The 25630-nt window shown below is 41.1% G+C and overlaps 1 protein-coding gene and 1 long non-coding RNA gene across 14 annotated transcripts in view; both read right to left on the reverse strand.

Annotated features, from left to right (window-relative positions):
- Window positions 1-25630, reverse strand: part of MEIS2 (Meis homeobox 2) — a 204923-nt gene that overhangs the window by 109781 nt on the left and 69512 nt on the right. The window lies entirely within an intron of this gene.
- Window positions 653-24175, reverse strand: LOC119866860. Its single transcript, XR_005381442.1, has 3 exons — window positions 24085-24175; window positions 6766-6890; window positions 653-664 (listed from the first exon to the last, which is right to left on the reverse strand). It is a non-coding gene; the product is annotated as an uncharacterized LOC119866860 (long non-coding RNA).

Below are 25630 nucleotides of genomic sequence, written 5' to 3' on the forward strand. Positions count from 1 at the left end.
GTGAATCAGTTTTTCCTACTAACATCAACAGGCCACTTTATGTATTAAGAAGTGGTCGATGGGGGCAGCCCGGGTGGCTCAGAGGTTTAGGGCCACCTTTGGCCCAGGGCCTGATCCTAGAGACCCGGGATTGAGTCCCACGTCGGGCTCCCTGCATGGAGCCTGCTTCTCACTGTGTCTCTACCTCTCTGTGTTGCTCATGAATAAATAAATAAAATATTTTTTAAAAAAAAGAAGTGGTTGAGACTTTTGGAGTCTTTTCCTCCCTCTGAATTCCTTTCTAGAATATTGTTCCCCATGATAAAGTATAAATGAACTATTTTCAAATTGGCTGATGGGTCTCCACATTGTTGGTCATGCCTAGCAGTTTCTACTTACCATTCAAAAAATAAAGCTAGAGAAAAATACTTTTAAACAAATATATAAAATATCCCTGTCTCCACCCAAAAGAAATAATTATTTATACCAATGCTTTAGGATACCTAAGGGCTCTCTGTTCAGAGGGTATGTAAACTCCATCATTCTTCACTAATATGTGCTGCCATCTTGAACACTCGTACTCACGATGAGAATTCTAGCAATGCGTCTCAGCTGTGATATTCAAGTGCAAAACTCAGTCTGAGCAGGTTAGGGCCTTTGTTGCTCTAGGCATTATCAGACAACTCTACAAGAAAATGAAAATAATCTGCTATGATGTCAGGAAACTTTCTAGACTCACAGAATAATAAAGCTGGAAATGGCCTCAATGGTTGATTCCCTTGGACATGCTGGCATGTCCCTGGTGTCGCACATGCTTCATCTTGAGCTGCTTGTTCTTTATACATGTCCACACCTCTGCCTGAAGGCCTGTCACTAGCACTCTTGACACCGCAGACAGAATACCCATGGAGATTCAAAAACAAGACCTGGACTCAGTCAGAAAAAGCCCAGTAAGGCCCCTTGCATATCACTAAAATGGGCCTTGGTAGGCCTTGAGCGACAGAGGCCAAAAAAACCCTCTATTGCAGGAATACATCAGTTGAAGATTATGAGGCAGCAGGGCCTCTGGCTAATTTTATTTGTGTTCTCAAAAATCCCAAGAAAAGAATATGTAAAAATCATATTGAAATGCCTTAAGACAGGGATGCCTGGGTGGCTCAGTGGTTGAGCGTCTGCTTTTGGCTCAGGCCCTGGTCCCACATCCGGGAATCGAGTCCCACATCGGGCTTCCCTCAGGGAGCCTGCTCCTCACTCTGCCTGTGTCTCTGTCTCTCTCTCTGTGTCTCTTGTGAGTAAATAAATAAAATCTTATTTTTTTAAAAAGAAATACCTTACATCAAAAAGTGTTTTTTATTTGCCATTTCAACATCACTGTCACATAAGAACACTGGTAAAGAAGTCCCTGTTAATTAACATAAGTTGTCACTGTGATTTGATCCAGCCAGTCCTGGGTCAGGGGTGCTTAAGTTCTAAATGAAATATGAAGCTGATGTGAAAAGTCAAAGGACGTTTTTAGGAGAAATAATAAAATGCTAAAACATGAATGTGAGAAAAGTGAACCAGAGGACTTCAAAAGGGACTCTGTGGGCTGAACTGAAAACACAAGTAGACAAATCAGGCCTCCAGTGCTTGGTGTCCTCTGAGGAGCCTGCAGACTCCTGGTGTGATGGCAGCAAAACCTGTTCCCGCTCCAGGGACTGGCATGTCATGATGGGCTTCCTGCTGACATTCCACCATTCCAGGTGCTTTGTTTTGTTTTTATATGATTGATTGGTCGAGAGACAGAGAGAGAGAGAGAGAAAAGTGAGCACAGGGAGCCCGATGTGGGGCTCGATCCCAGGGCCCTGGAATCATGACCTGAGCTGAAGGCAGACATTCAACCAACTGACTCCCCTCAGGTTTCCCCCAGGCATTAGTTACTAACTGATTCGCTGCATTCTGCAAACCAGCTTCAAAGGACCCCGACCTATGATGACATAACTTTTGAAAATGAGTTCCTAACGCTAATTTGATCCCTGCAGGAGAGGGATTTCAAAGTCTTGACAACTTATTTCTATGTATATAAGTGAATGAATCTATTAGACATCTCTCAAAGAAATGGAGGGGCTCTGTAAAGCACTTAGAGATCCTTTGGGAGGTAAAGAGCTGCATTATTACTATTGTTATACAATTACTTATAATCTCCTCCTCTTGTTTTGAATATTTCTTCATATGAATTTTTAAATAAATAAATCTTGCCTGTTCCTAGTACCTATTTTATTCTTTACATTCTTATTTTGACCACTGATGTTTTCCATTTAATTTTTTCAAACACCAACTTTTGATAGTGATTCAGCATTACTACTGATTATCATACTAAACAGCTCAGTCACGTTATCACAATTTTGACAAGGATAAAGATACCTATAAATAAGAATCAAATGAAGCCATGGCTTGGCAGTCCCTTTTTTTTTTTCTGAAGGACACAAAATACCTGGTCACTGTGACCATTATAAATGAATTTCACTTTATGCAAATGGATAGAATTTCTATTGTCTAGAGAAGTTTGAGACGCTTATCTAATGCTTTTCTAGGGTGTAACCTTATATATTCTCTTTCACAGCCTGATTTGTGGTTTATAAACTATGCTACTAACTTTCATTGTACGCAAATCTACCTTCAATCACCTCTTCGTGGGGGCACCTAGGTGGCTCAGTGTTGAGCATCTGCCTTCAGCTCAGGTCGTGATCCCAGGGTCCTGGGATCGAGTCCTGTATCAGGTTCCCCACGGGGACCCTGCTTCTCCCTCTGCCTGTGTCTCTGCCTCTCCCTCTTGTCTCTCTCGTGAATAGATAATAAAATCTTTTTTAAAAAATCCCCCTTCCTTAGTCACCTTGTCCCCTTTCTCTATCATATTGTCTCTCCTGATCACTTAGGCTAGTGCCAATGAGATTTTCTTCTAAAAAATTCTCCCTCTTACAACTGACATAGCTCTCTAGAGACACAGAGCTGTTAATTGTTCACCTGAGAAAAACTGACATCCACTTCCTCATGGATAAGCCAATGTCCTCAGATTGCTAAATCCCTGAATAACAGTAAAAACAAACTCCTGCTGGCTACACGTTCCTAAAGCCATTCTGACATAGCGTAGTTGAAAACACAGACTACTTCATGTACTGTTTCCAGATGAGACCGTTTTTGGAATGTACATTTTTTTTTTTAAAGGAAGAGATCAGAGATTGCTCAGTATATATAAACGACTAAATAATCTGTATCTTAAAATGGTAACTGAGGCTTCAGGGCTCTCTCGTCTCCTATGTGAAACAGGGTAATAATAATGTATGAGTCTGAGGGCCAGAACTGGAATCTCTCCTGAGAATCCTTTTAACTGGAAAGATGGGTCAATTTTTCTAAGGGCAATCCTATTTCCTTGGTATTGTGACTAACTTCTTGCCAACATGGAAAACAAAACAAAAGAGAATGCTAGAGGCTTCTGGTAAGCCCGGAGAGCCACAAGAAGCTGCTTTCAGCCGGAGATCTGAGTGAGGAAGCCTATGGCCCTGGAAGCCAGGTTATTACTACTAAGAAACCCAATGTGAGGGTGGAGCCAAGATGTGGATGGGAGCATAAAGACACTCTGGGTCTCTGAAGACATCACGGAACCCTTGACTCCATTTCCCGTAAAGCCCCCTATACCACATCCCTTGGAACCTTCTCATTGTCATTTAAGAAACAGTTTGTAAAGTAGTTTTCTGTTACTTAGAGGCAAAAACACTCTAACTCAATACAGCTTCCCAGCATCTCTTTGCAAGTACACTCTCGGAAACCACTGATTTAGAAAATTCCTGGGTCTTCATTCTAGTTCCTTAAAATTTCAACTTATTAAAAAAAGATCCAAGATTAAGGTCCATAAACCTCTGCTGTATAAGGAAAGATGCAACAGGTGTTTTTGAGAAATATCTCTGAGGTTCCACCGGCATGCTAACACGTAGCACAATGTCACCTCCAAGATGCCTGCACACACCTAGAAAATGACTTTTTGTTACACAGCAAACCTCAATGATTTTACGACCCAACATTCTCTATTGTATATGAGAAGTCATCTGCTATTGGTAACTGTATCTTTTATCAAATGATAAACTAAATACAGAGAATCAAACATAGAAAAGTATTCACTTATATATGACCAAAATAGCAAGTCAATTTTTTTTTAAAGATTTTACTTGTTTATTCATGAGGGACACACAGAGAGAGGCAGAGACAGAGGCAGAGGGAGAAGCAGGCTTCATGCAGGGAGCCCGATGTGGGACTCGATCTCAGGACCCTGGGGTCACAACCCAAGCCAAAGGTGGACACTCAACCACTGAGCCACCCAGGCGTCCCAATAGCAAGTCAATTTAAAGAATGCTTACAGTAAAAGCACTTCAATTTTCCCCGCAGATTATTTTTTGGTTTTATTACCAATTGCGTAGAAATTCTATATATAATCTCACATTCTCTATATTTAACACATAAATTTTTTTTACATAATCTCTAAATCAATTAATTTTAATTTCACATTTTTTACTGCTTTGTAAATTAGTAATAAAATAAACTCAATGAAAATCCAATTAACTCAATACTTTTTTCAACCCACTTTTACCCATTTCCCACAGTTGGAAGTTCTGCATCCCCTCTCAAATTTTCACAGTGACTTTTGACTCATTTACATGGATTTTTAAATGCATGCAGGTGAGTAAAAGCCAGTAAGATAAAACACAAAATGAAGTATGCAATTTGAATTCCTTCACAAAAGAGTCACTTTTCTTTCAGAAAATTTATTCATTTAAGTCTACTTATTTCTATAATAAGTCACCTCCTCAATTTGCCTGTAATATTTTAAGTACATGAAAAGTTGAGTGGGATCTTTAGATAAAGACTTCCACTCACTTTAATATACTGTCAAAAATGATTTTTAAATATTTCAGAAAGTTTTTAACTGCTAAAAGGCAAAAGTTTGCCATTTGCTAGAAAATTATCAAAAACTATTTTAGCTTATTTGGAGCAGGCATTAAAGTTATTGATTTTGGGGGGAAAAAGCTAAAGTATTTTTAAGTGAAGCATCACATAAGTGCAAGAACGCATTATAGGAACAAACATAAGAAATGACATTCCGTGCTGCACACATTTAGGCATAAAAGAGAATTTTCACACTAGAAATAAAGCAGAACAGAACCCTAAGCCAGTAAACATCCTCTACCTCTTAAATTATTATTTTTTCCCTATTGATTGGGTTCCTTAAGATAACCCATGAAAGTAGAACACCTGGTACCACAAAAATTAATTTAAAATGAAACATCAACTGAAGCATAAACCCAACATAAATTTGGCCTCACCTTCACATTAATAAATTTAGAGGCCAGGTTTGTTTTGTTTTGGGTTGAAAATATTTATTTCATCAACAAACAATTCCAGAGTGCAAACATTTGTCCTGTTCAGCTGAAGCCAATGTTTATTTTAGCACTGCTAGGATACCTAAGTGTTGTGTAAATGGGAAAATACTGGCTGGAGAAACATCTACGCAAAAGACTGTATCTATTAAGACAATGAAAGAGTTTTAAAATATATTCTTTGGGGTGGGTTTATGGCAGTGAAGGATTATACTTTATTTATTATGAAGACGTGCAATTTGAAAAAAGTATTCTAGAAAGTTGCTTCCCAATCATTTGATGATTCACAAAATTATCCTTGGGAAACTCAAAGATTTTTTTCATCTCCTTAGTTTGCTATTGATAAGGGTCTGGGACTGAAAATGAAGCTCTGGAAAACACTGATTTGGGTATAAAAATATCTATGAATATGTACAACGTATGTGTACATATACATAGATACAGAATAAGTATGGATAGGGATAAATAACTGAGCCAGTTAAACTAGCTCCTAACATATTTGGTAACTGCTCAGGAAAAGTAGAATTAATGAACATTGGATTAATGACCTACCAAGGTGGGTGGGGATGGGCTAGATGGGTGGTGGGTGTTAAAAAGGGCACTTGTGATGAGCCCTAGCTGTCGTATGTAAGTGATGAATCACTGAATTCTACTCCAGAAACCAAAATTGCACTGCATGCTAAGTAAAATTAAATAATAAATCAATAGATTTTTAAAAATTAACACAAGAAATGACCTACCAAAAATGGAAGCAAGGGAGGTGTGTGGACTGCATCTGGGATATCCTAACCCATGTATTTCATGGCCTGGAAAATCCTGGAAAGTGCTGGTTTAAGTGAATCTCTGAAACTCTTTAGATTAGTTGATTAAAATGGACAAAAAAAAGTTTCTAATTGAACAGGGTGATTTATGGTTGATCTAGTTTTATCTCTAGCTCCTTTCAAATTCACACTTACATCTCTACTCCTCTCACTCTAGAAAAACACCTAATTTGAGATATTAATTGCATGCAAATGATTAAGGGAACACATAATAAGCTTGGTCTGAGCCCACCAATGCCATCAATTTTATCATAGCTCTCTCCCCTCTGCCTACCTCTCTGTGTTTGATGGTAGGCTTAGTCAGTTCCACAAATGAAAGGAAACAATAGCCTGTTGTTCCTTGTGAAGACAAGAGGGAAACAGATGTACTGGACTGAAATGGATCTGCAATGTCATGTAGTCTATAGACCTTTCTCCAGATGACAATATATCTAAATAGATCTACTTGTGTAAAGTGTATCTCTGTATGTCTGTTTGCAGGTTGAGGTATTTGTCGTACCACATAGATAGTCACCATTAACATTAAATGTAGAGGCATAACTTTTAAAAGTAGTTACCTCTCATCTCTACTCATACTTTGATCACACAAACCTCACACATTTACAAGTTGTCACCTTCAACAATGACCAATTTCAGATGCAGTTGAATCGTACAGCAGTTGCTTGGATACAAGTCCATGACACTTGATATTTTCCAGGATAGTGCAATTATCCATGGGACATTTCAAATAGAAAAAAAAGAGAAAATTCTCTATTAAAATATAAAAATTTACGTAAACACAGAGCCCAAAAGAATTTGTTTTCTTGGCGAATAAAAGTTATTTGTTACTGATAACATGATAGAGATCAAAAAGAGACATGTGCATTTTCAATAACTGTGTTTGACTTAAATTCTGTGAGCAATATGAAAGAGGAATATGTGTACAGACCAGCATTTATCAGTGGTTTTACAGTCTATAGATCCCTATGTGAATAAAGATAGTTGTGGTTTGATTCATTGCCATGGATTTATTAATACCAGGTTTTACCTCCGGCTATTGGTTACAAGCCTGTTTAGCAGTTTTATTCAAGGCAGATTAATACTCCTGACAGAGGGCTCTACTCATTGATGCAGTTTTGTGGCATCTACACAATTAACTTTCCTTCATTGCACATCAGTGGCATGTTAAGTTTTTCCTAACAACCTCTATGGATGCATATAATCTCATCACAATATATGAAGCATGTCCAATAAAAAGAACATTGATGGGTACTTTGGCTCAATATAGCAGGAAGATTTTATGGAAGCTGGACCAAAAAAAGGTAGAATTTGATCATTAAAACCTCTCCCTCTTCCTCAGTCCTTTCCCAATGGTATAGCCATGCTAGAAACCATAGGCTGCTAAGAAAGATGTGAGTGAACAGATGCAATTTGTTTGCAAAGAAAGCATGCTTATATTTTTATCACTAAGTGAACCACAGAATCTCATCATACATCCTCTTCATGGGCCAATTACAAAGTACCCCACAGGTAAAGCGTGCCCACTGCAATGTCCTGTGAATTTCACAGAGAAAAATGCCATAAACCTTTACCTAGCTCTTCCTTACCATAATTTGACTGTGTGTGCCTGTGTGTGCGTGCATGCATGCTGCCCTACATACACTAGTCTATCGGTACGCCACACAAGTTACTATCACATGCCTATCTCTGTCAGTATGCTAACTAAAAGCGTGTGTACACAAATTCAGTGATATTAAGTCGTTCATTAGAAAACCTTTAAGTAGTCTATTGATAAATCCTATTTGGACTTGCAGACTACTGATCACATTTTCAGATGGACCTAAGAGAGGTAATGACCTTTCAACCCACCTTTCATGAGCACTTCAGAGGTCCATGAACTTCCCTACCAATCCTCTTCTTCTGTAAATGGATATTTCAATCTCAGTGACCCTAGAAACTTGGCAGCATTTGGTTTTTCAAAGGCATGAAATTATGGAAGCAGGAAAAAAAGAAAGATTTGTTCTAGAAGAGGAGGACAGATAAGAGGACACAGGTCAAAATGTTGATGACTCTTCACGAGAGCCCTAGACATGTGCGGGGGAGAAAGAAAGCTGGTTTGGAAGATTTCAGTGAGTCCAGAGGAGTCCTTTCACTCAGAACACCAGATGGCAACTTCCAGCAAAGCTCAGCCAACACGTGAGAAAAAGGCCTGAAGAAATGGGGTGATAGGATCTTGCTTCTGAGGACCAAAGATGGTTTTACAAGAAACTCAGCCTGATGAGCTCAGAGCTTTGGCAATGGAATAAAAATAACAAAAACCACCACTCCTTATAACAGCTTACATGTGAGGAGAGAAATGAGTTTCTCCATTTTACAGATGAGGAAACTTGGAGCTCAGAGAGATTAAATGAGTTGCCCATTTGACCTGGTAAATGGTGGGTTGCTTCCCTGGACTAACCCAGGTCTGAGATTCCTGACTTTATTTACCCCTCTTTCTGGTATAAATAAACATGTTACCTTACAGTACACCTATCGCAGGGCAGACTAACATACCCCAAATCTCCCCTTATCGGACGCATACAGGGAAGAGAAAATGTAGGAAAGAACCCAGGGAAAACAAATTTTCCAGATACTGAGTGTAAAGTGAAACCCCTGAAGTCTTTGCATGGTGGTAGTAGAAAGTTACCAACCGTAGAACACCAGGAAGCCCGTCTGAGGGTGCCTTGGGTCCATTTTGTCACATCACTTCAAAAACTACTGTGATCTGCTTCAAAGAACTTTTTAAACCACACTGCTTTGATATATGTGTAGTGTAGACCCAGTTACAAGAGACAAAACCACAAGACCTTTATCTGCACTTCAAAGTCAGCAAAAAAACATAAGTGTAGGTAATCTCCAAAATTGCCAACCTAATTCTCAAATCCCAAGCACTTCAAATCCTAAGTGTGGATGCAGCTCTGTATCTGAGAAACGAAGAAAAGATAATGACAGGAAGGGGAGGGAGGCGGGGGTGACATAATACCAAGATGATTTAGCCACAAATGGAAAGATGAATTCTCTCTGAAAAAGGAGAAACGAGCAATAAATTCAATATGAAGCTTTGCCTAAAGGATGAGACAAAACATTTAAGAACATCTAAAAATAGGAGATAAAAAGGTCCATATATTGTTTGGGTGTCTTCCATCATTGTTCTGAACCTAATGCATTTCCATTTGAACCCAATTTTGGAATTTTTGTCATTTAGACCCAAGAGATTTCAATGGCTGATGACAGCTCGCAAGCGGGTTTCCTAAACTACCCTATCGGAAGCCCTTTGAAGTTTGGTAATATGAAGCCCAGCTTTGGAGCACAGGGTCCTTCAAGGACTGACCCTACCTGACACCAGGTAACAGGCAACGCCAAACAGGACAGGGCCTTAGGGGGCACTCCTCAAGTCCTGCAGGATGAGGAGCAGATGGCTCACTTAGGCCTACTGAGGCCTCAGGTCCAGGAGGTTTTGCTTCCTTATATTACAGATTTTAACTGTAGATCTGAACAGACTGGGGTAAAAAAGAGACACAACTGCTCCCAAACCCTGCTTCTCTGCAATCATGAAACTACCTAATGTGCAAACTTTAAGGAAATAAATTATTTTCAAGAACAAGACTTTCACTTGTAACATGGCCTGACATGCTATGTGAACACAAGCCCACACTAACATGACTATTGTCAACAGTCAGTGAGGTGCTGTGCCACATATAAGGTAGTATCAGCTTCCTAACACCAAGAGTAAAGCCACGTATCAAGGGGCTACCAAGATGAAGCAACGCACAGCCCCAGAGGGCACAGATTTCTGCTTTATGTAAATCAGAGCCTGTCACGGCATGCATGATTCACTGCTCAGGGTGTACTCTCCTGTGACGAATGAGTCCCGCTTAATTTGGCAGTGATTATGCGGGTTGCTGGCCCTCTAAACCCCTTTGAACTTGTAATTGCTGCTGGTTTAAATAATGAACATTAAGGGGAGTTGGATTCATAAAACTGTGGATAATTACATTTTTTTTCTTTTCTCCCCCCTTTGTTTTGATGCAAGACTATCTTCGCACACACGTGCACGCACACACACACACACACACACACACACACACACTCTAAGGCCACTGATCACTATATCATGCCAGGCTGTGATCAAAATAAACTGCAATCTTGTTCCGGGGTTGGGCAGGGAGGGCAGGTTTGAGGTGGGGGAAGTGGAGGCGGTCGAAGGGGGAGCATCTGTGAGCTGTGCAAGTGGGAGATCAGAAAGGCCTGGATGCTATAGGAGAGGAGGAGCAATGCCACTCATGAATATTCATAGCTAGTCACATCTGTAGCAGGCTTGCTACCTTTTTTCCCCCCTGTGCAGTGCAACAGAGAACACTAGTGCAAACAAAAGGAGGGGATTTTGCAGCTTCATCAAGCTCCAGATTTGCTCATGGCGGTGAAGTTTCTTTCTCCATGCTTTTTAAATTCTACAGATGGATTTAAATTTTTAAGAGTATTGAGCAGGAGATGTGCATCACTTTTGCTTCTATTGAGAAAGAAAAGCACCTCGGCTCCACAGTCAGGAGTTGGAAGAAACCACACAGTGGCAGAACAGAGATGACCCTAAGAAGTCCCTCATCCCCCTTCTTTGCCTACAGTGGGTCAAATCCCCAGTATCCTTTGATCCAGCAAAGGACAAACCTTGATTTCATTCTGAGGAAGATGAAATGGTATCGACAGGGGCAGAAACCAAAGTTGGTCAAGTCAAGCCAGCTACTACCCTCCCCGCGACAACAAAGAATGAATGATAAATTTAGCAGCCTCATGTTCAGTTTCCAAACGCTGCTGAGATTTATAGCTTCGCTGCTCCCATGGCAAACGAAGCTGCTCACAGAAAGCTATCTGTTTTTGATTTCACTCTGTTTTCTCTAGTTTTTGTTCTTTTCTCTATTTGCAGTTTTTTTTTTTTTACTTTACTCTGCATTTTCTTTTTCCTGGTGTGAGTCGAATATCAAAGGCCAGTGCTGTTGGTAAGCTGCCAGCTTGCAAAAGCCACTCAATGGGATGTTATTAGAAACTACGTCACAACATGGTAGACAGTGATTAATAGCAACTGTATCAATGGTAGCAACTTTACAAAAAAAAAAAAAGATGCCCTTCCAGCAGCTGAAAAGGGGTCAGTGAAGTAAAAATAAGAAAGGTCTTCAAGAACCCAGGGCCCATAAATATTCTTGGGGAGTACAGTACCCTAGGACTGTGTTTGACAGAAAGAAAAAGAAATTCTTACTATGCATATAATAACTTTTACCTTTAAGTCACTTATACTTAAAACAGCTACACATTAATTTAAAATGAAGTCTATGTACAACTTTGGAATCATTTTATTGATGTAATGGTGTCCCCCAAAATAACTAGCAGATGGATTTCCACCCCCTCAATGAAACACTGAAACAAATTGCAGAATTGTCAAAATTTTATCGTGAAGGCACACACTCTATAAAAAGGTTGATTTTAAATGAATTGTAAATTTGCTTCATTGCACAATATTTTTCTAAAATTATAACCGGAAAGTATTCTCTGTTTAATTTTTTAGCATATCCTTTCACAAAACACATCTGCTGTGAAGTATTTCTAATTTGTGCTAACTGCTTTTTAACAAACACACAGTTGTAACTATGCCATCTAATGTTATTGGGGCAAAAAAGTACATTCTCCTTCACTCTCTTCGTAAATAAGAATCTTGAGTTGTTTTCATTGGGGGCAAACCAAGAGAAAATAATAAAAAAATTTTCTGAACTCCAGATGCAGGTGCCATCGAGGATTTTAAAGAAATGAAGAAAATTGGAAATGCAGTCAAACCAAAGTCACTTCCATCCAGCATGGGAGCTGGAGGTGACCGAAACAGGAGAAAGATCAACAGGTGTGGAAAGCTTGCCAGATTGTGTCTAATTATTAGAAGGATAGTAAGCAGACAAAAAGAAAAATGTCACTAACTAGGGCATGTCATAAGGTTGGCCAACCACAGAAAGAGTGGATGCTAGGATGTACTCTTGGCTTTGAGGAGGGAAGATGGAAAGCACTGAGTTACCACCCAGTTTTCTTTGCCGTCCCTATGTATTTCTCTCTCATACCCCTCTTATAGATTTGTGGTTAGTTCCTTCGGGGAAAATGGGATTCTATGGTGTTGAGGACAGAGGTGAGCTAATGATACCAAGAATTTTCAAATTAATTCACTTTCAAAATCATTAAGAAAATTAAAAAACGCATCCCCCCCCCCCTTAAAGGGCAAATATAATGATGAGAGCTAACTTTTCCCAGTACTTCATGCATTATCTCCCTCCTGCACTCTGATAACCCAGGGAGGAGGCATGATTATCATGATCCCTATTTGACAAAGGAAGAAACTGGGGCTATTAAAAGGTAAAGTAAATTGCCCAAGGCAACTCAGCTAATAAAAAACACACTTTCAATCACCCTGTGATCACTGAGTATTTTCTGAGTATTTAGAGTTAAAAATCCACACACAAGAGATCTTGCATGGTAACCTTCATGAAATCAGAGAGCAACAGAAGTGAAGGACTACATCTATCTAGTCTGTATCTAAATGATTTCAAGGAATGTTTTATCGCTTCTTCACAACACAGTATCCTTTAGATGTGCTTTAGAAGAGGAGAAAGGGTGGCTATCTAGCCAATAAGATGCACACCATCTTATTAGTATTTTAGGTTATGCAATTTCAGTTAATAGGCTTATCCTCTACATTTTTCAAAGTAGTAGTAATTTTTGCAGAAAGTATAAACAATAACTATGTATGCAAAAAATCTTATTTCCTTAACAACTGAGTTATAAGAATAAATGCATACTTTGTGTAGACTAAGCTTTATTTATTTTTTTAAAGTTTTATTTATTCATGAAAGAGAGAGAGAGAGGCAGAGACACAGGCAGAAGGAGAAACAGGCGCCCCACAAGGAGCTCGATGCGGGACTCTATCCCTGGGTCTTGGGATCACGCCCTGAGCTGAAGGCAGCTGCTCAACCACTGAGCCACCCCGGCATCCCCTATCTTTAATCTGAGTATAAAAGGCAATAAATTGTATCACTAGAACTTAGACTTCTTGACATAATAAGAATCCAAGCAGGCTTTTCTTTCATTCATTCATTCACCAGTACATCTATCCCAAAAATTCCCTTCCGGTGTACCAGTGCAAGAGAGGAGATGTCGGTCATCGGGATGGAAAGATGCTCACTGCTTTTAGATATCACCACTAAATGGGAGGGAGTAGGGCACACATAATACAGAACTTCAGATCAGTCCTCTGCTTCTTTGCTTAAAGATAAACCAAGGAGGGCAGCCCCGGGCGCCGCCTGCAGCCCAGGGGCCATCCTGGAGACCCGGGATCGAGTCCCACGTCGCGCTCCCGGTGCATGGAGCCTGCTTCTCCCTCTGCCTGTGTCTCTGCCTCTCTCTCTCTCTCTCTCTCTCTGTGTGTGTGTGTGTGTGTCTCTCATGAATAAATAAATAAAATCTTAAAAAAAAAAGATAAACCAAGGAATGGAGAAGGGGATCGGAGTGCTGTTGCCCCACATCACCCAGCAGAGCAGGTCAGGCGCTGAGGGTCCCACATTATGCTCACCACAGCCTCTGGCGGCGGGAGGGGGAGGGAGGACAGGGAAGGCGAATGGTTCAGCGCCCCCTCGAGCGAGCCTGCGCCAGGCTGCTTCACACAGTCACCGGGGCAGGCCTGCCCATTTCACAGATGAAGACTGAGCCACGGTAAACAACTTGCCCCAAGAAGCCGCGCCAGCAGGTGGCCTCCTGTGACCTACGCCGAAGCCCCGCCCCCGGGCCTCGAGTGTCCCTTGGACCCTGCGCCTCACCCTGAGCGCGGAGGAGGCCTGAAGCCTCGGGCCCTGGACAAATCGCTGTCAAATCTTCAGCTACTGTCGGCCCCTTCGGTCCGCCCCACGCCTGCCCTTTCACCTCGCCCAAACTGTCGGCGCACTGCGCGGTCCCTGCAGCAGCCAAGGGACCACTTTAAATGCCCTTTGGTGGTCACATTTCATGATAGAAGCATCACGATGCCACTTGTTCCATCAAATCCTACAGCCCCCAGGAACTTAAAGCAGAGGGCCCTGCAGATGACTGGTGGAAATGAACCGAGGGCTCTGAGTCAGACACAAATGTCAGGTTTGCGCAGGGGCCGGGGCGCTCCTGGGCAGGGGGAGCGTGGGCGGGGCCCTGCGCGGTCAAGGTGACGCCGACGGCAGGTCCCGGCCAAGGTACCCCAGGTCCGTCCCAGGGCCCAGTGCAGATTGCAGATATAATGCAAACAGAAGTGACAAAACCCAAAACCACAGGGGCAAACACTGGCTTTCAAGTGCTGTGGGAACAGAGACGTTTGTTTAAGTAACCACTGTTTTAAAATCGCATACATAGTAACACCAAAATAAACAGCTTGCGATGCTGTTTATTTTAAGATACACAATAGTCATGTAAAGTGTGGCTGCCCCAGATCCGGGGAGCCCGAACATCATCTACAGTTGTGGAGGCCCTCGGAGGACTCCGCTCCCGCCAGGCCTGTCTGCTTCCTGATTAGATAACAGTGAAGGTCACAACGCGCTGCTTTTTGTGCGGCGGAGAGCAAACAGCCACCACAAAGCCCCTGCCCCTCCTGCTCCTGTGAATTATGAATCGAGTCCTGCGGAGCGCAGGGTTTGCCAAGTGTCCTCTACAAAGCGTGTATTAATCACAGGTCCTGGGGAAAGGTCAAGAGCACCGCCTGACAAACCAGGGAAGGAGCTTGTCTGCCCACCACCGTCCTGCGGTCCTGCCCCTCCCCGCTCCAAACACTCAGGAGAATGAATAGAGGAAAACAACAACAACAACAAAAACCAAGAAAAAGAAAAAAAAAAAAAAAAACTTGAAAATACACAAGCTGGTTGGGGCGCCAAAACATGCGAAAGTGAACTCTAGAGAAACAAAGCTAGATCAAACAAACCTTAAGCATGATCAAAATAAGAATTCTATTTGTGGTTTATTTTAGCCAACTGAGTTGTCATCACCAGGCACTCTTTGCTCCTCCTTTCCTCTTCCATCCAGGTGCCTTGGGGAAACATATTAGGGAATCTTGATTTTGGTTTTTCTATGCTAATCTCTGACAGTGTCCTAGAGAGCTTCAGTAGCAAAGGGCTGCACATCCTAATGGCATGACACTCGGCATTCTCCTTTGGCTTTGTCTTCTGCATCCTAGGTCAGCTTGCCTCTTTGTCCTCCCCCTTACCTGCGGTGTCATGGAACAAAAATAACTTTGATCTTTTCCACAAGCATAACTTCTCATATCCTTGACTTTTGGAAACTTGAGTTTGTCCTGAAATATGCTGCCCTAAAAACTCTCTCCTTTGGACTGAGCTGTGTCCCTGCAAAATTCTTACAGGCTGAAGCCCTAATCTCCATTGCAATTATGTTTGAAGATAGAGATTTTAGGTGGTAATTAAGGTTCAATGAGGACATAAGGGTGGACCCTAACTTCATAGATTGGTGGTCTTATGAGAAGAGGAGGGGGGGGGGGGAGAGAGAGAGAGAGAGAGAGAGAGAGAGAGAGAGAGATCTGCCCTAGCCACACACACATGCATTCCAAAGAAAGGCCATGCAAGGACACGTTTAAAAAGTGGCCATATGCAACCCAAGGAGAAAGCTCTTCCTAGACACTGATGCAACCAGCACCTTGATCTTGAACTTTCAAGCCTCCAGTAACTACAAGAAAATAAATTCCTCCTGTTTAAGCACCATCTCCACCCCAGTCTTGGTATTTGTTAGGGCAGCCTGAACTAAGATACTCTCCCACTGAAGTCACCTGTTTTTCTTCCTTACCAGTCCCTCTGGTATCTGGGAAGGGAGGCCAGACTTTTCTCTCTCTCCTTCTCTCTCGCTTCCTGCTCTCAGCCCCTGAGCTAAAGCCTCCCACCCACTTTCCTCATGAAGTCCATGGCATCTGCTGTCATTCCTCGCCATCACTGTTGCCAGAAGAATGTTGACCTCTAAGACACCTCCACCTTCTCCAGTGGCTTCTGTACAACCTAGACGGCTTCTATTTTTGAAGGCTTCAATATATACAGCAAAGACCTTTCAAACATCTTGCCTCTCTTAATTCCAATGTCATGTGTCTTTACTTCATTGGTCCTGGATTTCATCAAGTAGAGATACTGTATTTCCAAGATCACAGACCTTAAAATGCTCCTTCCCTGCTTCTCTGTTCTCCCTCTTAATCTTGATCTGGACTTGCAACTTTTCAGTGGGCTCCTGTGTTCCCAAGGTTAGCAGTCTCCCTGCCCAGTATGGTTCTTTATTAGAATAAATGCATTGTCTTGTACTAAAAACAGAGTATACATTTTCTAGAATATTTACAACCTACAAATAATTATCAAGAGGAAACTAAAAATAAGTCACCCATATTTCACTACCCAAAGACAATCACTGTTAACATTTCATTTGCTCTTCTATGCATATATTCATATGTATTTTCTTTCACAAAAGTGGAATCATATCATAAACACCGCCTGATCCACCTGGGTGGCTCAGTCAGTTAAGAGTCTGCCTTTGGGGTCCTGGGATCAAGTCCTGCATCAGGCTCCCTGCTCAGCGGGAATCTGCTTCTCCCTCTCCCTCTGCTCCCCACCCCTCCGCTCATGTGTGAGTGTGCTTTCTCTCTCAAATAAATAAAATCTTAAAAAATAAAATTAAAAAACCCTGCCGTATCTGTTTTATTTTACCTAATAATACACTGAGAGATTTTTCCATACCCCAAAATATTTTTGAAACTGTAATTTTTAATGATTACATAATAGTCCATAATATTCCATAATGGTCTCCTACAGTTTGAAATATAGGTGGTTTTCAAAACTTTATTGTTATAAATAGTATCTCCATACATCATTTTGCATAATTTTGTGTAGGTTTCTTATTATTACTTTATGATAAACTCCTAGAAACTGAATTACTGGATCAAAGGATAAGAATATGATTAATAATACAAATTACAAGTTTAAATTCCAAAAAGGCTAAGCCAATTTTTATTGTCATTATTAAGGCAGATGTTTCCTCTCACTCTGGACAGAGCTGGACATTAATTGTTTTTAGTTTTTCCTGATTTTATAGAAAAAACAATATTTTGTTGCTTATTTTTACATTGATTTGGTTACTAATTACCTTGAACATTTTTCAAGTGTCTATTGCCCATTTGTGTTTTTTTTTTTGTGAATGGACCTATTCATTTTTTTCTTATTGATCTGTATACTGTATTTACACTAATCTTTTGCCTCCTATATGATGTTGCATGTATTTTTGCCATTTTAATGTCTGCCTTTATGTTATGGTGCTTTCTTGATATTCAAAAGCCCTAAATTTTTATTTTTAATTAAACCTACTACCATATTTTAAAAGATTTATTTATGTACTTTAGTAGTGGGAGGGGCAAAGGGAGAGGGTAAGAGAACCTTAAGCAGACTCTGTGCTGAGCATGGAACCCAATGCAGGGCTCGATCTCAGGACCCCAAGATCATGACCTGGGCTAAAAACAAGAGTTGGACACTCAACTCACTGTGCCACTTAGGCACCTTCACCACTTTTCTTTATAATTCCTTTGCTTCTATGCCCTAAAAGGGTTTTTTTTCTAAAGATTTTATTTATTTATTCATGAGAGACACAGAGAGAGGCAGAGATAAGAGAAGCAGGCTTCAGGCAGGGAGCCCAATGTGGGACTCGATCCCTGGCCCCGGGAGCCCACCCTGAGCGGAAGCCAGACGCTCAACCACTGAACCACCCAGGCATCCCAGCCCTGAAAGGATTTTACTAGATAAATAAAGGACTGAGAAAAAGTTATATTTGCTTCAAAGAACTCTTAAATGTGAAACTTATTTTGATGGAGAGTACTGATTGTTTTAACTATTTTTGAAAAAATTAACCAAAAAAAAAAAAAAAACCACTTACTGACTTACTTTTTCCCCCCTCAACTTTGAGTTAAAGTGATGCCTTTAAAACTAATAACTTTCTCCATATATTTGGGTTGATTTGTGTATTCTTACATCATTCAAAGGATCACTCTGCCTACTGTGTTAGCCAGAGCATATCATGCAGCTTTATCATCTATTTTATGAATACTCAGTGCAAGACCTCCCTCATTTTTCTTTTCCAAAAATATCTTGACTTTTCTTAATTGTTTCATTATTCAGATGAACTGCAGAATCATTTTTCAGTCATGATCCAGAAAAAGAATATCTCATCGGAATTCTGACTTAACTAGTCAGTCATTCAAGAATTCTCTAACTAAAAACTCTCCCTCTCGGGCATATGTTTTTCCTGCTGTCAGCTTTCCCCCCTTCTGCCCCTGGGTGCCTGAGCTCTGCCTGAAGAAGGACGAAATGGTGCAGATCGGGGGTGCATTCCTTCTCCGGCCCTCTTGATCCAAGGCTGCACTGCTGTGCCCTCCCAACACACTCCCAATCACTCTCCACATTTCCTACTCATCCAGTGAGAGAAGCTCTTTTCTTTTTTTTTATTTATTTATTTATTTATTTATTTATTTATTTATTTATTTATTTTTATTTTTTATTTTTTTGAGAAGCTCTTTTCTGAATTCCCTCAACTTTCTTCCTCTTCTTTACAAAAGGCGTCTACAAAAGGTAGATTCCTGCCTACCTTTCTACCTGCACTTTGAGCTCCACTTTCACTGGCTTCCTCCTTTGGAACCCTGCATTATGCACTGTCATCCTCTCCGCCCCTCCACACCCACAGCCTGGCTCCCTTCCCGCTGCCAGTGCAACACCTGATGCACCTGCTGAGCCCCACAGCTAAACCCTGCTGTCCCACACGCTGTCCTGCTCCTCCTTTGTTCCCTTCCAACTTTGCCAGCTCACTCTTCAGTTTGTAGAACTCAAAGGTAGACCAGGACTTCCAAGCGCTAAATCCAAAGGCTTATTTTTCTACATCATTGTCCTTGACCTTTCTGCAGAATCTACTTCCCCTGCTTTGAAACTCCTTCTCTTTTCACATGTGATTATGTTCCTACTAAGCTGATTTCTTTATCTTTTCTCATTACTTTCTCTCTTCTTCCCTTTCTTTTTTAAGTATTTGTGAGAGAGAGAGAGAGAGAGAGAGAGAGAAAGCAGAAGCAGAGGGGTGCAGCAGAGGGAGAAGCAGACTTCTCACCGAGCAGAGAGCCCAATTCGGGGCTTGATCCCAGGACTCTGGGATGTCGATCCGAGCCTAAAGGCAGATGCCTAACCAACTGAGCCACACAGGCGCCCCTCTCTTCTTCGCTTTAAACATAGTTTTCAAAGAGATTTTCTCCACTTACTCCTTCTTCCTGTGCTCTCTTCCTTGCTTACTTTCTCTAACGCCATGGTTCTAAGCATTGCTTCTGCAAAGAACTGCCTCAACTCTCAAACCACAGTGTCACCACTTCTAACTTCCACAGAGGTTCCCCACCTGGATATCTGGGTTGTGGAGTCTAAACCTAGGGCCTCAATATACATTTCTAAGTTTTTCCCACTGTTCTCCCATACATATTCTATGCTTTAGCCAAACAGAATTCTGTCTCATGAGCTACAGCATTCACAAACCTCTGGATATAGGATCAAAAGTAGCTTGATTTAGCATCCAGATCGAAACTATCTTCAGGAAAAAAAAAATAAAAAAAAAAAACCCACTAGTGTCTTGCTAAAAAGAGATGATTCTGTCTCTCCTAGGATTTAGAGATGCAAAGCTGCTCATTCTCACCAGATTGGCCAGCATGAAACGTGGCAGACTGGTGAACCGGTTAATTCTCAGGATGAAGAGTTTATGGACAAAGAACAAAGATCTCCAAATCCCCAAGGAGCTTGTTCCAAAGCTGTAATAATACAAGTGGGAGTAAGTTCATCGAGAGGTTTCTCTGCTATCATTCACACAATTCTTTCTCTTAACTTCAAGTTTATGAAATTTCATTATTTTCACTCATGATGCCATTATAACCATGTCACAGGATGAATGGTCTGTAAGTCTTTTGCCCTTTCCTTGGACATATCATGCTAACTGCATGGACTTGATCCTCATTCCAAACAGACTTAGGTCAAAAGAAACAAGTACAATATTTTCCTCTGAAAAGTATTTCACCCATATCCAAGTTCAGGTTTCATGGAGCTAAGAGAGCAAATTAATCATTTCGGTGGATTATATGAAAACAGTAATGAATATCATTTTATGCTTTCACCGTATCCTGCCCTTTTCAAAGGGTTATTCCTAATCCCAGGTAACTCAAAACAACAAGGTAGAAAAAAAACCCAGCACTCAGAAAATTATATGACTTGCCCAAGGTAACTCAGAGAACAAAAGGGTTGAGCAGAGAGATTCAAAGATCTTATTCAAATAACTTCACATTGATCCTAATGATGCTGCCTCTGGTGTGTGTATGGGTGTGTGCATGTTCCTATAAACAGTGGGAACTTCTTTTTCCCTACCCTGAAATGTTTGTTTGTTTTGGTAAAGCACAAAAAAATTAACAGATTGTCCTTACAATCAAAGGTAGGCAAAGCACAGATTCTTTGATTAATTCCAAACATTTCCACTATTGTCTACCCCAATCAGGTGCAACCACAGATTCAGGAGAATGTAAGCACCTCCTGTTTACTTAACTAATCACATATACAGTTTAAATAAGCAGGGGTGGGGGGTAGTACTTGGAATAGACCCTGACAAGAGAACACGAGCATGTAAGAACCAAAGAGAACCAAACAACACTTTTCTTTAAATTTGCTCCACAAAATTAAAAAAAAAAAAACAAAAAAAAAAAAACAGAAAAACACATATACATATGTACATACATCCATACTTTAAAACTGTTTTTGAAAGGATGCCCAGGCTGGTGACAGAGGTCCTATTAAAAACTGATGCCTTCCACTTGGACATACTTGATTATCACTGAAGCAGTTCACTAGCAAACATAAAAGCTTCAGGATTAAGCAGTAAGTCTTCATCAAGTGGTCGGTGGGATTTGCCACATAGGTCTAAACTTACGGCTTGCTAGAAACTAACGCAAAAATTGAACTGAGCCTATAATTGACTAATAATGATTTCCTATTGCCGGTGCCCTCTTACCACTTTTTTTTTTTTAATTCATTGTGAGGCAAAGTTTAAAACAAGTGTAACAACTCATGAGCTGCCTACAGGTATCTTGGAACACTAAAATGGAACCTGCAACTTTTCACCACGGGGAAAAAAAATAAGGCTGCTTTTACAGAGTTCCAACATGTCACCAAACCTACAGGGAATAATCCAGCATTCATCTCTTCTATTGATAAAATCTTTTTTTCTTTTTAAAAGACTAACACCACCCCCAGTACACTTGGGTTGTTTATTATCAGCTTATGACAGGGTCACACCATGTGTCGGGGTAAGAAATAAGCCATTTTACAACTGGAGTATGACCACAGTCATGAGATTATCCTTCTCTAAATTATTAGTTATGGAGTTGTCAGCTATTTCTAAATCAAAATTAATTCTGGAATATTTGTGAATGTAGGGGGATTATTCAAGAAGTAAATCTATCTACATGTATATACATATTGTAATGTGAAAACTGAGATATTAAAATTAAGTCAAGAGCAGCAATAAGATCTGGTGGATGAAGGCAGGATCTTAGTTATCCGGCTGTGTTAGGCCAATCAGATATCAGCAGACTGAGAGGCAGGGGGGTTGGAAGACAGCTGATTAGTGGCTCATGTTAATTTTCTATAATGCTCAGAGTAACTGGAGAATGACATTCTCTTCCTTTCTTGTCATCTCAGAATCCCACAATAATAATCTCTTGAGTTGTAATTTTTCATTTTGTGGACAATCAAGGGAGAGTCAACAAATATTCATCTTATCTATTATAACCAAGAAGTAAAACTATAGTTTAAGAAAAAATTATCTGCCATTATATTGTGACTTGACAACTTATCCACTATTAGATAAAAACAACTTAAATCAGTTCTGGCAGATTTGGGACTTGGCAGTTCAAAATATGAATAGCAAATGTAAAAGCATGAAAATGGCATTACTATTATGTTTTAAGAGGATAATACACCTTTAAAGGGTGCCAGTGATTACTCTGCATACTGTAAACAACTGCTGCCAATCAATTTAGAAAGTGGTACCCAGCGTGGAAGCGCACTAAAGCACATTCCGTTCCCCCAACCTAATGCTTCCTCCCAGTCACTACTTCTTAGCAGGGGCAGGGGGGCAGGATATCACCTTTACACTTTGTAATCTGTTCCAAACTGCAAAAACAGACCACGGCACAGAGGAGGCAGGGCATTTTCAGGAGTTGTCTGAAATCTGTGCAGCGATGGTCTCTAAAATCAAAACTAAGCCTGAGCATGATTACGGGGCAGGGTGGGGAGGACCCTGTCCTGCCGCAGCAAAGCTGAGGAACAGTGTGTGTTCTCACTACCCACCGCCTTGGCCTTTCTCGCCCAGCAATCCCAGCCCCTCCCCGCAGGATACCCTTGCAGACTGTGGTCGGGTGGAAGGAGGAAATGGAAATGTTCTCTATGATCTGAATGAATATTCACGGGTTTTGCTAAACAGCATTTAATGGCACTCTATTCTTAGAGGTTTTAAATAGCTGAATATTCAGATATGCACATGCCTTTTCTTTTATTCAAGGGTCCTCCATTCTCCATCTCTTTGAATTCTGTAACGTATTTTTAAACAATTATGCTTAGAGTGATATTTTATGAAATTGGGTGTTAAACTTTGAGCTAATAATTATTTTAGTGTCTTTTTGATGGTGATTTAATAAGCATTTCATTCTTCAATCTTCTCACCCAGTTGCTCATTTTAAAAATGTGTCTGTCAGCTAGTCGCTCATAATCTGGGACTTAATTTTCTTAATCTATCTCAGCTGAACTTCTTTTCACATGGGGTTGTTTGATATATTTTTGAAATATCTCCACCAGATGTTTTGCACTGAGGAGACCACACACCTCAGCACGCCCACGGGAGGCCATTGCCACCACCACTGTCCTGGGGACTTTACCTCATTCAGAGTGTGAATGGGGCCTGCTGAATCCCAAACGCATCAGCCTTCATGGGCAGAACCCCTCACACTCTAATCCCAAACACCAAACTGGGACTCTAAGGGAAAGGTTATGACACAACAAGGCACAACTTTTTCTTTTCCTCAAGAGAGACAAAGTAAATTTAGTCACAATTTTATTTCTTCTAGAGGAGCTTCTAGGATTCAACACAACATTAAATTTTTGGCCTGTCTCTTTAATTTGAGAAATTGTAAAAACGACGACAGATGGCACACAGAATTGACTTATGTCCTCTATTCTTTACTGAAGAAGGGAGTGCATAGAAACTTTGATAAAGACAGAAGCTCCAGTATGCAGGTCGCTAGTAAAATTATCTGGTGGCTCTTTGGGCAGCTAAGATCAGAACATCCAGCTTTCTTTTGTAGATGTTCTTTAAAACCAACCAACAGGGCAGCCCGGGTGGCTCAGTGGTTTAGCGTTTGCCTTCAACCCAGGGTGTGATCCTGGGGACCCGGGATAGAGTCCCACATCAGACTCCCTGCATGGAGCCTGCTTCTCCCTCTGCCTGTGTCTCTGCCTCTCTATCTCTCTCTCTCTGTCTCTCATGAATAAATAAATTAAACCTTTAAAAAAGTTAAAAAAAAATAAAACCAACCAACCCTGTTGTAGATTGACACTGGTGATCGCAGTCCCAATGTTCAGCACCCTCCCTGTCCCAATGAGGACATGATGGATGTGCTCTGAACCTCAGCAACCTCTGAAATTACCACTCTTCCCACCCCCGTCTCCCGCCCCCACCCCTCAAAATCATTATGAAATAGGAAGAACACTCAAGCTTACAGTTAATTGGAAACATTGTGAGAGAAGAGGAATGCTTAGGACAGCATGTCCATGGGAAAATAAATCACCCAGCATTGTTATTTAATGCATTGTGACATCATTTCCTGAAATTAAACAGAGATGACACCAATTCAGACGATCTCCAGTATAAGGTTCCATTCAAATAATTCACAGATGTTTTCTCCTGGCAAGCAAAAAAACAATGCAAAGGCTACAGCTAGGGGCAGCCTCCCACCACTGCATGTTTGTGGGAAGCCCTCTCTGCTGGTGCTTTTCAGCTGTGTGTTCTGCATCTGCATCTCCACATAAGGATTCCTGAGCCCAAGAGCCCCACTTCTATCCTAGACTCATCCAGATCTCTGAATGTGAGACAGGCCATCTCTCACTGCATAAGTCAGTCCAACATTTTATTGTTGGTATTCATTTGGCCTGTAGCAATTGGTATTAAGTAGATCAATCTCAGAATCAGAAAGGCACTAATTTTCAAGTAGAAATAACTAATGTCATGGAGTACTGATGCACTTAACCACCCAAGACCCTTAGAAAGATAACTAATGATAGGAATGATCAGAGTCTCCCCATGGATACCCATGTGGAATGAACAAGTGGAGAACCTGGGGCTGGCAGGTTCTCTCACCCTTGCTAATTTCATGTGGTACTACTAGAGCTTAGGCCGTTGGAAACCCAGGCACACAACCACAAAACCCAAATACTCAACATCTGTACAGCACATCACAGTCATAAACTGACTACCTCATCTGATGTAGCAACCAACCAGCTAAGTAGGACACAAATGTACGATTTTAGTTTTTAGATGAAAAAGTAAATTCAGAGGTTGACTAGCTTACCTGAGATTACAAGAGCTCAAACCCAGTCTTCTAATATCACATTCAGTGACCCCTTTAAAAAAATACCATGCTGTCTGGCAGGGACTCTAGACTTTAATGCTCTGAGGAAGCTGGAGATGCTAGACTCTGCTCACATATTGGACCTCTTAGAGCAAAAGGGAGCATTTTCTATCAAAAGTAGTCCCCAGCTGAGGCATTCTGAGCTGTTCCATAACCAGTTTCTTTTTTTTTTTTTCTTATTTATGATAGTCACACACAGAGAGAGAGAGAGAGAGAGAGAGGCAGAGACACAGGCAGAGGGAGAAGCAGGCTCCATGCACCGGGAGCCTGACGTGGGATTCGATCCCGGGTCTCCAGGATGGAGCCTGCTTCATCGCCTGGGTCAAAGGCAGGCCCTGGGCCAAAGGCAGGCGCTAAACCGCTGCGCCACCCAGGGATCCCCCATAACCAGTTTCTTCTTCATCTCCCACCTTATCCTGGAAGGCTCACCTTACCAGGATGCTCTGGCTTTCCATTAGCACCAGCACTCATGGATGGTATCGTTGAGCATAGCTTAGCAGCCATCAGCTGTTTCTACAGTTCTGGAAGGCATAATTTAGATTATGGTCTCTCCTGCTGAGGGGCATTTGGGACCGGTTTGGCAAAACCTGATCTTGCCGGCTCACACAGACCACAAAATTAAGTGATTACTTTGGCTG

Source organism: Canis lupus, chromosome 30, assembly GCF_011100685.1.
Source record: "Canis lupus familiaris isolate Mischka breed German Shepherd chromosome 30, alternate assembly UU_Cfam_GSD_1.0, whole genome shotgun sequence".
NCBI classification, from domain to species: domain Eukaryota; kingdom Metazoa; phylum Chordata; class Mammalia; order Carnivora; family Canidae; genus Canis; species Canis lupus.